The sequence below is a fragment of the Sphaeramia orbicularis genome, chromosome 21, assembly GCF_902148855.1.
Source record: "Sphaeramia orbicularis chromosome 21, fSphaOr1.1, whole genome shotgun sequence".
Lineage (NCBI taxonomy): Eukaryota > Metazoa > Chordata > Actinopteri > Kurtiformes > Apogonidae > Sphaeramia > Sphaeramia orbicularis.
In genome coordinates this window covers 72,508-85,668 of record NC_043977.1, presented here as the reverse complement: position 1 = coordinate 85,668, position 13,161 = coordinate 72,508, and the positions used below count along the sequence as shown (strand labels likewise).

Genomic DNA, 13,161 nt, shown 5'->3' with positions numbered 1-13,161 from the left:
GGAAGGAAGTAGCAGACACGTTTGTGTCATTGTGTTTGTATGGACAGAAAGAACATTTGCCTGTGAGTATTTGATGTTCAGTTGTGTTAATAAATAGCAAATCCTGTCTGTGATGGAAACTTTTGTTGTTAGATTAAAAGACGTAAATCTTAAGTTGATCTGAAGATACTAATCGTTAGCATGTCTATGGATTTTCCCATTTATGTTAACATCGAGCTAGCGATCTTTTCTCATTCATTTGAATGTATAATGCTATGTTAATGTGCTGTAACAAATAACAGAACTCAGACATGTTTTGTATGTATGTTGCAGTTGTACAATGAAGTCTGCAGGAAAAGCTTTGGACAGAAGTTTTCGGCGTTCGTCTTTTCTTGGTAAACCTGTTATCTATCTGCAGAGCTACAGTTATACACACAAGCAGAGGCAGAATACACACAAAATAACACCACTACGCTGGTGGAAAGACAGTGTCGCGGGTCAGATCTCAGCATCGGGGCCCCGACGTTCAATGACGCTAGCGAGAACCCTGGTTATTATTATTTGTGCATACTGTACATGTTCTGTTTTCTGTGCAGATGGAAATATAAAATACAGTTAATGCAAACACTCCCGTTTGTACTCTTTTATTCCTTCACCCAATGAGAATTGATAAGAGAATCGATAAGGAATCGGATTGATAAGCAAAATGGATAATGGAATCAGAATCATTAAATTCTTAACGATTCCCATCCCTTATGCAGTCAGACCCTTTGAAGGGACTCGACCTGTGGAAAAGGCTGATTTTGTCTCAGTGTTGACAGGACGTGTTCATAACTGAGCTCTTCCACCAGCATCGTCGCCTGATAATGGAAGTTCATGCAAAACACATAATTCAGAGGCAGCAGAACAGGGGTCTTATTCCTTCAGATATTTTGCAGTTTGTTGTCAGAGTGCAGCTAAAATAAACACACTCTGTTTCTGACATGTGTCACTGTGAATTATAGTTCTGGGGAAGAGTTGCAGAAGTCACAATCCTTCTTCTGGGTTTACAGCTTTGTTGTTTGTTATTATAAGTCATGCGTTTTTAGTGCCTGAGTGAAATCTGCTGGATCCAACACGTGCACTAGAGGCAGGACAGCCAGTGCAGCTGCTTCCAGCTCCAGGTGACGCTCAGCCTGTCACAGCTCAGATGAAGGGCTCCCATTGACCTTGTAGTAGAAGAGAAAGGATTCGACAAACCTGATGATGGAATATCAAAATGGAAAAAGTCAAATAATCACTCTTTACTCATGACTCATAAATCTGCTCAAATCTTAAAATCCAAGTGGCGTCAAGGTTTGAAATGCTAGATGTGAAGAAAAGGTGAAGCCTTTCTGCTAAATGGTGTCAGTCGTTCCATCACAGCGGTTGTCGTTGCGTAATCACAGGTAGCTTTGGGCTCGGCTTTGTGTCGGCTGAACGCCATCAAATTGCTCCGAGTTGCATTAATGGATCTGAGCGGCTGAGGAGAAGGTCAGAGTCGAGGCTACCTCCTTTGAAATTGATTTGACACAGATTCATCCGCATGGAGCAAATGTGTGTTAAAAATGCATGGCTTTTTCGTGTTTTTAAATTATAAATATTGAAGCTATATTCACCAGTGACACAGGGAGTCAAAAAAAATTATAAATGTATTTGCTTTTTTGTAGCTGCCAATAAAAATGTCTATAATCTGTTTATGTTAATATTTAACAATATTATACATTTTGTCTTTAATTTCTGTGTTTTTTCCCTCGTTACATAAATAATAAATGCGTTCATAGCCTGCTGATAGGATTGTCAGGAGCGATAAACTATTACAGCTGTTGATGTGTGCACGACTTGATCTGGTTAGCTGGCAATTTGGGTCAAATTAGGCTGGCAATGTCACAGAAGTGGATTTCCCTTCAAAACCTCCCTTTGAGCCAGCGAATCACCCCAGAGAGAGAGACGGAGACCCTAACCCTAACCCAGAGGGAGACAGAGACCCTAACCCTAACCCAGAGAGAGACGGAGACCCTAACCCAGAGAGAGACGGAGACCCTAACCCAGAGAGAGACGGAGACCCTAACCCAGAAGAGACGGAGACCCTAACCCAGAGAGAGACGGAGACCCTAACCCAGAGAGAGACGGAGACCCTAACCTTAACCCAGAAGAGACGGAGACCCTAACCCAGAGAGAGACGGAGACCCTAACCCTAACCCAGAAGAGACGGAGACCCTAACCCAGAGAGAGGCAGAGACCCTAACCCTAACCCAGAGAGAGACGGAGACCCTAACCCAGAGAGAGACGGAGACCCTAACCCTAACCCAGAAGAGACGGAGACCCTAACCCAGAGAGAGACGGAGACCCTAACCCAGAGAGAGACGGAGACCCTAACCTTAACCCAGAAGAGACGGAGACCCTAACCCAGAGAGAGACGGAGACCCTAACCCTAACCCAGAAGAGACGGAGACCCTAACCCAGAGAGAGACGGAGACCCTAACCCTAACCCAGAGAGAGATGGAGACCCTAACCCAGAGAGAGACAGAGACCCTAACCCAGAGAGAGACGGAGACCCTAACCCAGAGAGAGACGGAGACCCTAACCCTAACCCAGAGAGAGACGGAGATCCTAACCCTAACCCTCCCTTTGAGCCAGTGAATCACCAGAGAGAGAGATGGAGACAGAAATGACAGCTGACAAGTTAACACCTGCACTGCCTAGGATGATGCCAGTGGGTTAGGGTTAGGACAGGGTTAGGGTTAGGATGGGGTTAGGGTTAGGACAGGGTTAGGACAAGGTTAGGGTTAGGATGGGGTTAGGGTTAGGACAGGGTTAGGGTTAGGACAGGGTTAGGACAGGGTTAGGGTTAGGACTGGGTTAGGACAGGGTTAGGGTTAGGACGGGGTTAGGGTTAGGACAGGGTTAGGGTTAGGACAGGGTTAGGACAGGGTTAGGGTTAGGACAGGGTTAGGGTTAGGACGGGGTTAGGGTTAGGACAGGGTTAGGACGGGGTTAGGGTTAGGACAGGGTTAGGACGGGGTCAGGACGGGGTTAGGACAGGGTTAGGACAGGGTTAGGGTTAGGACAGGATTAGGACAGGGTTAGGACGGGGTTAGGGTTAGGACTGGGTTAGGGTTAGGACAGGGTTAGGACTGGGTTAGGGTTAGGACGGGGTTAGGGTTAGGACAGGGTTAGGGTTAGGACAGGATTAGGACAGGGTTAGGGTTAGGACGGGGTTAGGGTTAGGACAGGGTTAGGGTTAGGACAGGGTTAGGACAGGGTTAGGGTTAGGACCGGGTTAGGACAGGGTTAGGACAGGGTTAGGGTTAGGGTTAGGACAGGATTAGGACAGGGTTAGGGTTAGGACGGGGTTAGGGTTAGGACAGGGTTAGGACAGGGTTAGGACGGGGTTAGGACTGGGTTAGGGTTAGGACGGGGTTAGGGTTAGGACAGGGTTAGGACAGGGTTAGGGTTAGGACAGGGTTAGGACAGGGTTAGGGTTAGGACGGGGTTAGGACAGGGTTAGGACTGGGTTAGGACTGGGTTAGGGTTAGGACGGGGTTAGGGTTAGGACAGGGTTAGGACAGGGTTAGGGTTAGGACAGGATTAGGACAGGGTTAGGGTTAGGACGGGGTTAGGGTTAGGACAGGGTTAGGACGGGGTTAGGATTAGGACAGGGTTAGGGTTAGGACGGGGTTAGGGTTAGGACAGGGTTAGGACGGGGTTAGGGTTAGGACTGGGTTAGGACAGGGTTAGGGTTGTAGACTCTTCAGATCAGCTGATATTCATGTGTTTCACACCCAAATGTGCAGAACATTCTCAGCTGTCGGCAGAATACAAGAATACAGACTCATCTGTGCTGGAATGCTGTGATAAAAGGTTGGGCCCTGAAGCTGAAAAATTAGAATTCCATTTTTGAACAAATGAAATAACTTGTGGAAACACACATCTACTGTGTGTAAGTACAAATTTGGACATTACAGATTGATTTAGTCATTTGACTTGTGTCGCATATCCACCTAAGACCCAGCAATCCATGTTTGGAATCTGTAGGGGATTAGAGTTTCACAGCTTTACTACAGAAATAAATAACTGTCCACTGTAAAGAACATTCCATATGAAAAACAAACAACATGTATCTGAAAAAACTGTTGCATTTTGTTGTTTTATATGTATGTTATTGTAGTGGAGATATTAAAAGGAACGTGGTTGAATGTAAGTGGAATTCTGGTCCAGCCTCTCAAAGTGCAACATAATCATACCTTCCATCCCATAATACCTACATAATACCAACAGGAGCACAGTGGGTTCAGTGTGTGTGCACATGCACACAGCAGCACTCACTCAGGCCTAAAAACACCAAATACACTCTGAAAAATACTCAAGTAACTAGTGTTGGGAACCTGTTCTTCTGTCACATATTTCCATTTAGTCTCATGTTCTGTGTCAAGATGTGACCAGAGTCCTGCACCGGGTCGGGTACCTGCGGATACCCCACGGGTACCCACAAAAACATGCAGGGGCGGGTAAAAAAAAAAGTATTTTCGCGGGTACAGGCTCGGGTAAAATTAAACAAAATGCAGGCGGGTAGCGGGAAAGGAACCAAAAAAATAAAAGAAGATTCACGGCTGAAAATAATCTGCCGGACATTTAATGATGATGGTCATCTGATCCGGTTTGGTTTATTTAGAAGTGAGCTTCACCTCTGTTTACATCCGGCCAACGACGCCACTGAGTGGAACAGACAGGTAGAATGAACTGGAGGTGAAAAATAGACGCACGGAAGAGGTTTTGACTCAGACCCAGAGCATCAGAGGGTTAGAGTTGGGGGGGGGGGGGGGGGGGGTTTGGATTGAATGACTGTCAGACACATAATTTAGTCCCACTGTCCTCTAATGTCAGTGTGTATATATGTGTGTGTGTGTGTGTGTGTGCGTGTGTGTGTGTGTGTGGGGTCTGTCATTCCAAAAATGTTCACACGAAGGTCTTCAATGTGTTCTGTGCATCTGGTTTCATCAGTTCTGTGTCTCCTATCCACTTCTGTGTGTAATTAACAATCCAACCCGTTTGCTCCTCCCTTTGACGCCTGTTAAATACAGACTCAGTTTTTATCAGTAAAATTACTGTTGGGTTTGATGACTCACTTAGCATGCCTTAAATTAATATATTTTCATTTTCTCTTCCCATCACATGCACAGTTTCATGTAAACACCTCATATTTCATATTCATTGTGTCAAATGTACAAACTGATGCAGTCGCGCTATTTTGCACCTTTGAAAGATGCAACACTTAGTGTCTCTGGTAGTAAATCAGTTTGGACAGTTTTTTGCGAGTGCAATGAGTTTGCACACGTTTTAATACACGCAAACCTTTAGTAGATCTGACACAAACCTTTAGTAGATCTGACACGCAAACCTTTAGTAGATCTGACACGCAAACCTTTAGTAGATCGGACACACAAACCTTTAGTAGATCGGACACACAAACCTTTAGTAGATCGGACACACAAACCTTTAGTAGATCTGACACAGACCTTTAGTAGATCTGACACAGACCTTTAGTAGATCTGACACACAAACCTTTAGTAGATCTGACACACAAACCTTTAGTAGATCTGACACAGACCTTTAGTAGATCTGACACACAAACCTTTAGTAGATCTGACACACAAACCTTTAGTAGATCTGACACAAACCTTTAGTAGATCGGACACAAACCTTTTGTACATCTGACACACAAACCTTTAGTAGATCTGACACACAAACCTTTAGTAGAACTGACACACAAAACTTTAGTAGATCTGACACAAACCTTTAGTAGATCTGACACACAAACCTTTAGTAGATCTGACACAAACCTTTAGTAGATCTGACACAAACCTTTAGTAGATCTGACACACAAACCTTTAGTAGATCTGACACAAACCTTTAGTAGATCTGACGCAAACCTTTAGTAGATCGGACACACAAACCTTTAGTAGATCGGACACACAAACCTTTAGTAGATCTGACACACAAACCTTTAGTAGATCTGACACAAACCTTTAGTAGATCTGACACACAAACCTTTAGTAGATCTGACACAAACCTTTAGTAGATCTGACGCAAACCCTTAGTAGATCTGACACAAACCTTTACTAGATCTGACACAAACCTTTACTAGATCTGACGCAAACCTTTACTAGATCGGACACACAAACCTTTAGTAGATCTGACACAAACTTTTAGTAGATCTGACACACAAACCTTTAGTAGATCTGACACAAACCTTTAGTAGATCTGACGCAAACCTTTAGTAGATCGGACACACAAACCTTTAGTAGATTCGACACAAAGCTTTAGTAGATCCGACACAAACCTTTAGTAGATCCGACACACAATCCTTTAGTAGATCTGACACACTGTGATAACGTTAGTACAACCACAGAATCCAAATGCAGAACTCAGACAACAAAAATTAGTTCCAAAAGATTTATTATTCACACACAGGTGAAAAAATATTATGAGAGACAGAATCTTGAGGATAATGGTGGGAGATTTCCTCCTCTGATTCGTCCTCCGGATCGAGGGCAGCAGCCCGACTCCCCGAGCGGTGTTAGGAGTCTTTTCCCCGACTGGGGAAAAGCAAAGGGAGGTCAGGGACGGAAACAGGTCATACACAGGCAGGCTAACAATCGAGCAACAGGACATAAGGACAAGGCAAACTCACGTACCGGTAGTCAGGGCGAGAAGGTCAAAACCAGATCAGATGAGGCAGACAAAAACCGACAGGGATCAGGCAGAAGACAAGAAACCGAGGAATCCAAAACAGGTCAAAAAACAGGCAGGCTAACGAACAAACGAGGTCAAGAACGCTGGTCTGAACTACTGGAGTTACAAACTGGCGATTGACAAAAGGAAAAGACAGGGTTTAAATACACAAAAGGGAGGGAAGACAACTTGACACAGGTGGAGCAAATCAGGGTGGAGACAGGTAATCAGGACAGAGGTCAGGATGAACGGGGAACAGGAAGTAAAGACGACAGACAAGAAACATGAGGGAAAACTTAACAAAATAAAACAGGAAGTGACACACAAAACATAAAAGACAGACAAAACCAGACTATCGTCTGGCTGCAGGTATGACACACGCAAACCTTTAGTAGATCTGACGCAAACCTTTAGTAGATCGGACACACAAACCTTTAGTAGATCTGACACACAAACCTTTAGTAGATCGGACACACAAACCTTTAGTAGATCTGACACACAAACCTTTAGTAGATCGGACACACAAACCTTTAGTAGATCTGACACAAAACTTTAGTAGATCTGACACACAAACCTTTAGTAGATCTGACACAAACCTTTAGTAGATCTGACGCAAACCTTTAGTAGATCGGACACACAAACCTTTAGTAGATCTGACGCAAACCTTTAGTAGATCTGACACAAACCTTTAGTAGATCTGACACAAACCTTTAGTAGATCGGACACACAAACCTTTAGTAGATCTGACACAAACCTTTAGTAGATCTGACACACAAACCTTTAGTAGATCTGACACACAAACCTTTAGTAGATCTGATGTAAACCTTTAGTAGATCTGACACACAAACCTTTAGTAGATCTGACACAAACCTTTAGTAGATCTGATGCAAACCTTTAGTAGATCGGACACACAAACCTTTAGTAGATCTGATGTAAACCTTTAGTAGATCGGACACACAAACCTTTAGTAGATCTGACACAAACCTTTAGTAGATCTGACACAAACCTTTAGTAGATCTGACACACAAACCTTTAGTAGATCTGACACAAACCTTTAGTAGATCTGACGCAAACCTTTAGTAGATCGGACACAAACCTTTAGTAGATCGGACACAAAACTTTAGTAGATCTGACACACAAACCTTTAGTAGATCTGACACAAACCTTTAGTAGATCTGACGCAAACCTTTAGTAGATCGGACACACAAACCTTTAGTAGATCGGACACACAAACCTTTAGTAGATCTGACGCAAACCTTTAGTAGATCTGACACAAACCTTTAGTAGATCTGACACAAACCTTTAGTAGATCGGACACACAAACCTTTAGTAGATCTGACACAAACCTTTAGTAGATCTGACACAAACCTTTAGTAGATCTGACACACAAACCTTTAGTAGATCTGACACACAAACCTTTAGTAGATCGGACACACAAACCTTTAGTAGATCGGACACACAAACCTTTAGTAGATCTGACACAAACCTTTAGTAGATCTGACACAAACCTTTAGTAGATCTGACACACAAACCTTTAGTAGATCGGACACACAAACCTTTAGTAGATCTGACACACAAACCTTTAGTAGATCTGACGCAAACCTTTAGTAGATCTGATGCAAACCTTTAGTAGATCGGACACACAAACCTTTAGTAGATCTGACACAAACCTTTAGTAGATCTGACACAAACCTTTAGTAGATCTGACACACAAACCTTTAGTAGATCTGACACAAACCTTTAGTAGATCTGACGCAAACCTTTAGTAGATCGGACACACAAACCTTTAGTAGATCGGACACACAAACCTTTAGTAGATCTGACGCAAACCTTTAGTAGATCTGACACAAACCTTTAGTAGATCTGACACAAACCTTTAGTAGATCTGACACACAAACCTTTAGTAGATCTGACACACAAACCTTTAGTAGATCCGACACAAACCTTTAGTAGATCGGACACACAAACCTTTAGTAGATCTGACACACAAACCTTTAGTAGATCTGACACAAACCTTTAGTAGATCTGATGCAAACCTTTAGTAGATCTGACACAAACCTTTAGTAGATCGGACACACAAACCTTTAGTAGATCGGACACACAAACCTTTAGTAGATTGGACACACAAACCTTTAGTAGATCTGACGCAAACCTTTAGTAGATCTGACACAAACCTTTAGTAGATCTGACACAAACCTTTAGTAGATCTGACACACAAACCTTTAGTAGATCTGACACACAAACCTTTAGTAGATCCGACACAAACCTTTAGTAGATCGGACACACAAACCTTTAGTAGATCTGACACACAAACCTTTAGTAGATCTGACACAAACCTTTAGTAGATCTGATGCAAACCTTTAGTAGATCTGACACAAACCTTTAGTAGATCGGACACACAAACCTTTAGTAGATCTGACACACAAACCTTTAGTAGATCTGACACACAAACCTTTAGTAGATCTGACACAAACCTTTAGTAGATCTGACACACAAACCTTTAGTAGATCTGACACAAACCTTTAGTAGATCTGACACAAACCTTTAGTAGATCTGAGGCAAACCTTTAGTAGATCTGACACAAACCTTTAGTAGATCTGACACAAACCTTTAGTAGATCTGACAGAAACCTTTAGAAGATCTGACACACAAACCTTTAGTAGATCTGACACACAAACCTTTAGTAGATCTGACAAACCTTTAGTATATCTGACACAAACCTTTAGTAGATCTGACACACAAACCTTTAGTAGATCTGACACACAAACCTTTAGTAGATCTGACACAAACCTTTAGTAGATCTGACACAAACCTTTAGTAGATCTGACACACAAACCTTTAGTAGATCTGACGCAAACCTTTAGTAGATCTGACACAAACCTTTAGTAGATCTGACACAAACCTTTAGTAGATCTGACACAAGCCTTTAGTAGATCTGACACAAACCTTTAGTAGATCTGACACAAACCTTCAGTAGATCTGACACACAAACCTTTAGCAGATCTGACACAAACCTTTAGCAGATCCTACCCACAGTGACAGTGTTCCCTCTATAATTAACACACTGTTCTGTAACTCAATGTGTTGATGGAGACCGCCATTTTTTCTTTTCCGTTATTGTTGCACTTTTAAAATGTGTATCACCACTTTTTTAAAAAAATGTTTTCATGGCCAAGTGCGCGCGTACTCCTGTTTGTGAGCGACATATATGTAATATATTAGAGATTTATTGATGGCGTTCGTTTTAGCCAAAAATAAAGCCCTTAAAAGTGAGTTACTGTGTAGACCAGATGTTTAATCACGGGTCGGGTTGGGTTGCAGGTCTAATGTACACGGGTACGGGCGGGTTAGGGTTAGGGTTATGGGCGGGTACAGGTTTGGAAAAGTGGAGCGGTGCAGGACTGTGGATGTGACTGCAGAGAACCTCCACCTTCTTCGAAGTAGTAAAGTGGTGTGAATGGAGCTGGAGCTTCAGTGGAAGAGGATTTGCCTACAAGGACTGTGACTGTTGCACACGCCTCTTCGTAAAGCTTTCATGCATAGGTTTTGGGTTGGTTTGTTTTTTCACAGGAACCATTTTTTAAATTTCTATAATAAAAAAAATGTAAGTAATCCACCAGAGTTTCCCCTTCAAGATCACAGATCATGAATCAATTAATATAAGAGAAATCTGAGTATGTCTATGTGTCAGCCCTGCGATCAACTGGCAACGCATCCAGAACCCTAACCCTGTGTCCTAACCCTAACTCTAACCCTGTGTCCTAACCCTAACTCTAACCCTGTGTCCTAACCCTGTGTCCTAACCCTAACTCTAACCCTGTGTCCTAACCCTGTGTCCTAACCCTAACTCTAACCCTGTGTCCTAACCCTAACTCTAACCCTGTGTCCTAACCCTAACTCTAACCCTGTGTCCTAACCCTGTGTCCTACCCCTAACCCTAACTCTTACCCTGTGTCCTAACCCTAACCCTGTGTCCTAACCCTAACTCGAACCCTGTGTTCTAACCCTGTGTCCTAACCCTAAACCTGTGTCCTAACCCTAACCCTGTGTCCTAACCCTAACCCTGTGTTCTAACCCTGTGTCCTAACCCTGTGTCCTAACCCTAACCCTGTGTCCTAACCCTAAACCTGTGTCCTAACCCTAACCCTCTATCCTAACCCTGTGTCCTAACCCTGTGTCCTAACCCTAACCCTGTGTCCTAACCCTAACCCTGTGTCCTAACCCTAAACCTGTGTCCTAACCCTAACCCTCTATCCTAACCCTAACCCTGTGTCCTAACCCTAACCCTGTGTCCTAACCCTGTGTCCTAACCCTAACCCTGGGTCCTAACCCTAAACCTGTGTTCTAACCCTAACCCTGTGTCCTAACCCTAACCCTGTGTTCTAACCCTGTGTCCTAACCCTGTGTCCTAACCCTTACCCTGTGTCCTAACCCTGTGTCCTAACCCTAAACCTGTGTCCTAACCCTAACCCAACCCTAACCCTGTGTCCTAACCCTAACCCTGTGTTCTAACCCTAACCCTGTGTCCTAACCCTAACCCTGTGTCCTAACCCTGTGTCCTAACCCTAACCCTGTGTCCTAACCCTAAACCTGTGTCCTAACCCTAACCCTGTGTCCTAACCCTGTGTCCTAACCCTGTGTCCTAACCCTTACCCTGTGTCCTAACCCTAACCCTTACCCTGTGTCCTAACCCTAACCCTGTGTCCTAACCCTAACCCTGTGTCCTAACCTTAACCCTGTGTCCTAACCCTAACCCTGTGTCCTAACCCTGTGTCCTAACCCTGTGTCCTAACCCTAACCCCGTTGTCTTAACTCTAACCCTCATGAGGACGACGCAGGTCAGAAAATGAAAGGGTGGAAAACTCACTTCCTGTGTCAGGTGGAAATAATTGGGAGTCTTTTTCAGAGTCTGTGTACTCCACCTGCAGCTTCTAAAGCCATAAATCCATCATCTGGCAGCTTATTATCAGTTTTACCAATCGCAGACATTTAATAATAATGTCAAAACCAGTTAAATTTGATTAATACTTCCTGCCAATCTGATGTATTTTTTAATGATCTTTTGAAATGACAGATTTCAACCGTCACTCCTCAGTAAGCCGCCTGGTGTCCTCTGTTTCTGTCCTTTTTGACCGACTTACACATACATGGATTTGTACGGTGCCTTCAAGTACGGTTTATAAACTGGAATTGTGGTGCATTCAAGTGAAGATCATAAATCCAGAAATCTATCATCATACAGCCAGAAAAGTTGTTAAAAATGGGATAGTTGATGTTTTTTCTTCATCAGTGCATCAGTCATTCCTGGGTCTTCGTAGTTGTTTTCCTGCAGCGTTTTTAATCATTAAATATTTAAGTCCGAGCCAGTGTGCATGCTAACACTCCGGCCCCTGGACAAATGGAGTGGATGACCCCTGCTCTAAATGGAACGTTGTAGTTTTCTTCAGAGCTGTACACTTACCCTGCGCATTCACAGCTCACTTCAGTCAGTGTTACCATGTTGGTGAATGACTCCATGCCCCATGATGCATCACTTTTACGGGTTAATATTTAGCGTCTTTCAGCATTTCCTCATTAGCAGCGTGGTTGTGTTTTCAGTGTGGTACATGTCTAATGTTAGCATCCAGCTTTCACCCGTCACCCTTTCACATCCCCTTATCCACCCTCTTTTCCTAATGTGATCACAAGCTGCAAACTCTAGGCTTTAGAACCATAGCTCAAAAATCCCCGTCTGACATCGCAGTGGTGCCACAGTTTGACATTCAGGTTCTGGTTAGATTTTCATGGGTTTGTACCTCTGCCAGGAGGTATTGTGATCACTTTGCTTTGTGTGTGTTTGTTTGTTTGTTTGTTTGTTTGTTTGTTTGTTTGTTTGTTAGCAACTTTATGGGAAACTCTTCCACCCATCTTTCCCAAATCTTCCCCACAGATAGGCCTAGGCCCTGAGACCAGCCCATTAAATTTTGGGCCAAGTAGGCCAAAGTTCAAGGTCACAGCAAGGTCACAACATCTACAGTTTTCCATCTGTCATCATTGAGACATTTTCTAAAATTCAGAAAAAATTCAAAACGACTCCGATTAGCCTCCAATGGACTGTAAGCCCCGCCCCACTACTTCCTGGAGTTAAGGCAGCGCCTTTATTTCCTGTCTTTCATTATTGGACACACTGATTAATCCAGGTGTGTCTGCTGCTTCTTGTTGGGATTACTGTGGTCAGACACACCTGGATTAATTAGTGTGTCCAATAATGAAAGACAGGAAATAAAGTAGCTGCCTTAACTCCAGGAAGTAGTGGGGCGGAGCATGGAGCCCATTGGATCCACCTTTAGCTTAGAACAGTCTCTTGTATCTGGACCTAAATTGTCCACATCCACTGTGGAATGTGGACTCTGTGGACATTTACACTGAACACTGAAAATCCCATTTCCC

General features: G+C 43.4%; 1 pseudogene; it reads right to left on the bottom strand.

Annotated features, from left to right (window-relative positions):
* LOC115412218 (chondroitin sulfate synthase 2-like) overlaps positions 1 to 12,249 on the bottom strand; it is a 66,196-nt pseudogene extending 53,947 nt beyond the window's left edge.
* Positions 12,250 to 13,161: the final 912 nt, after the last annotated feature.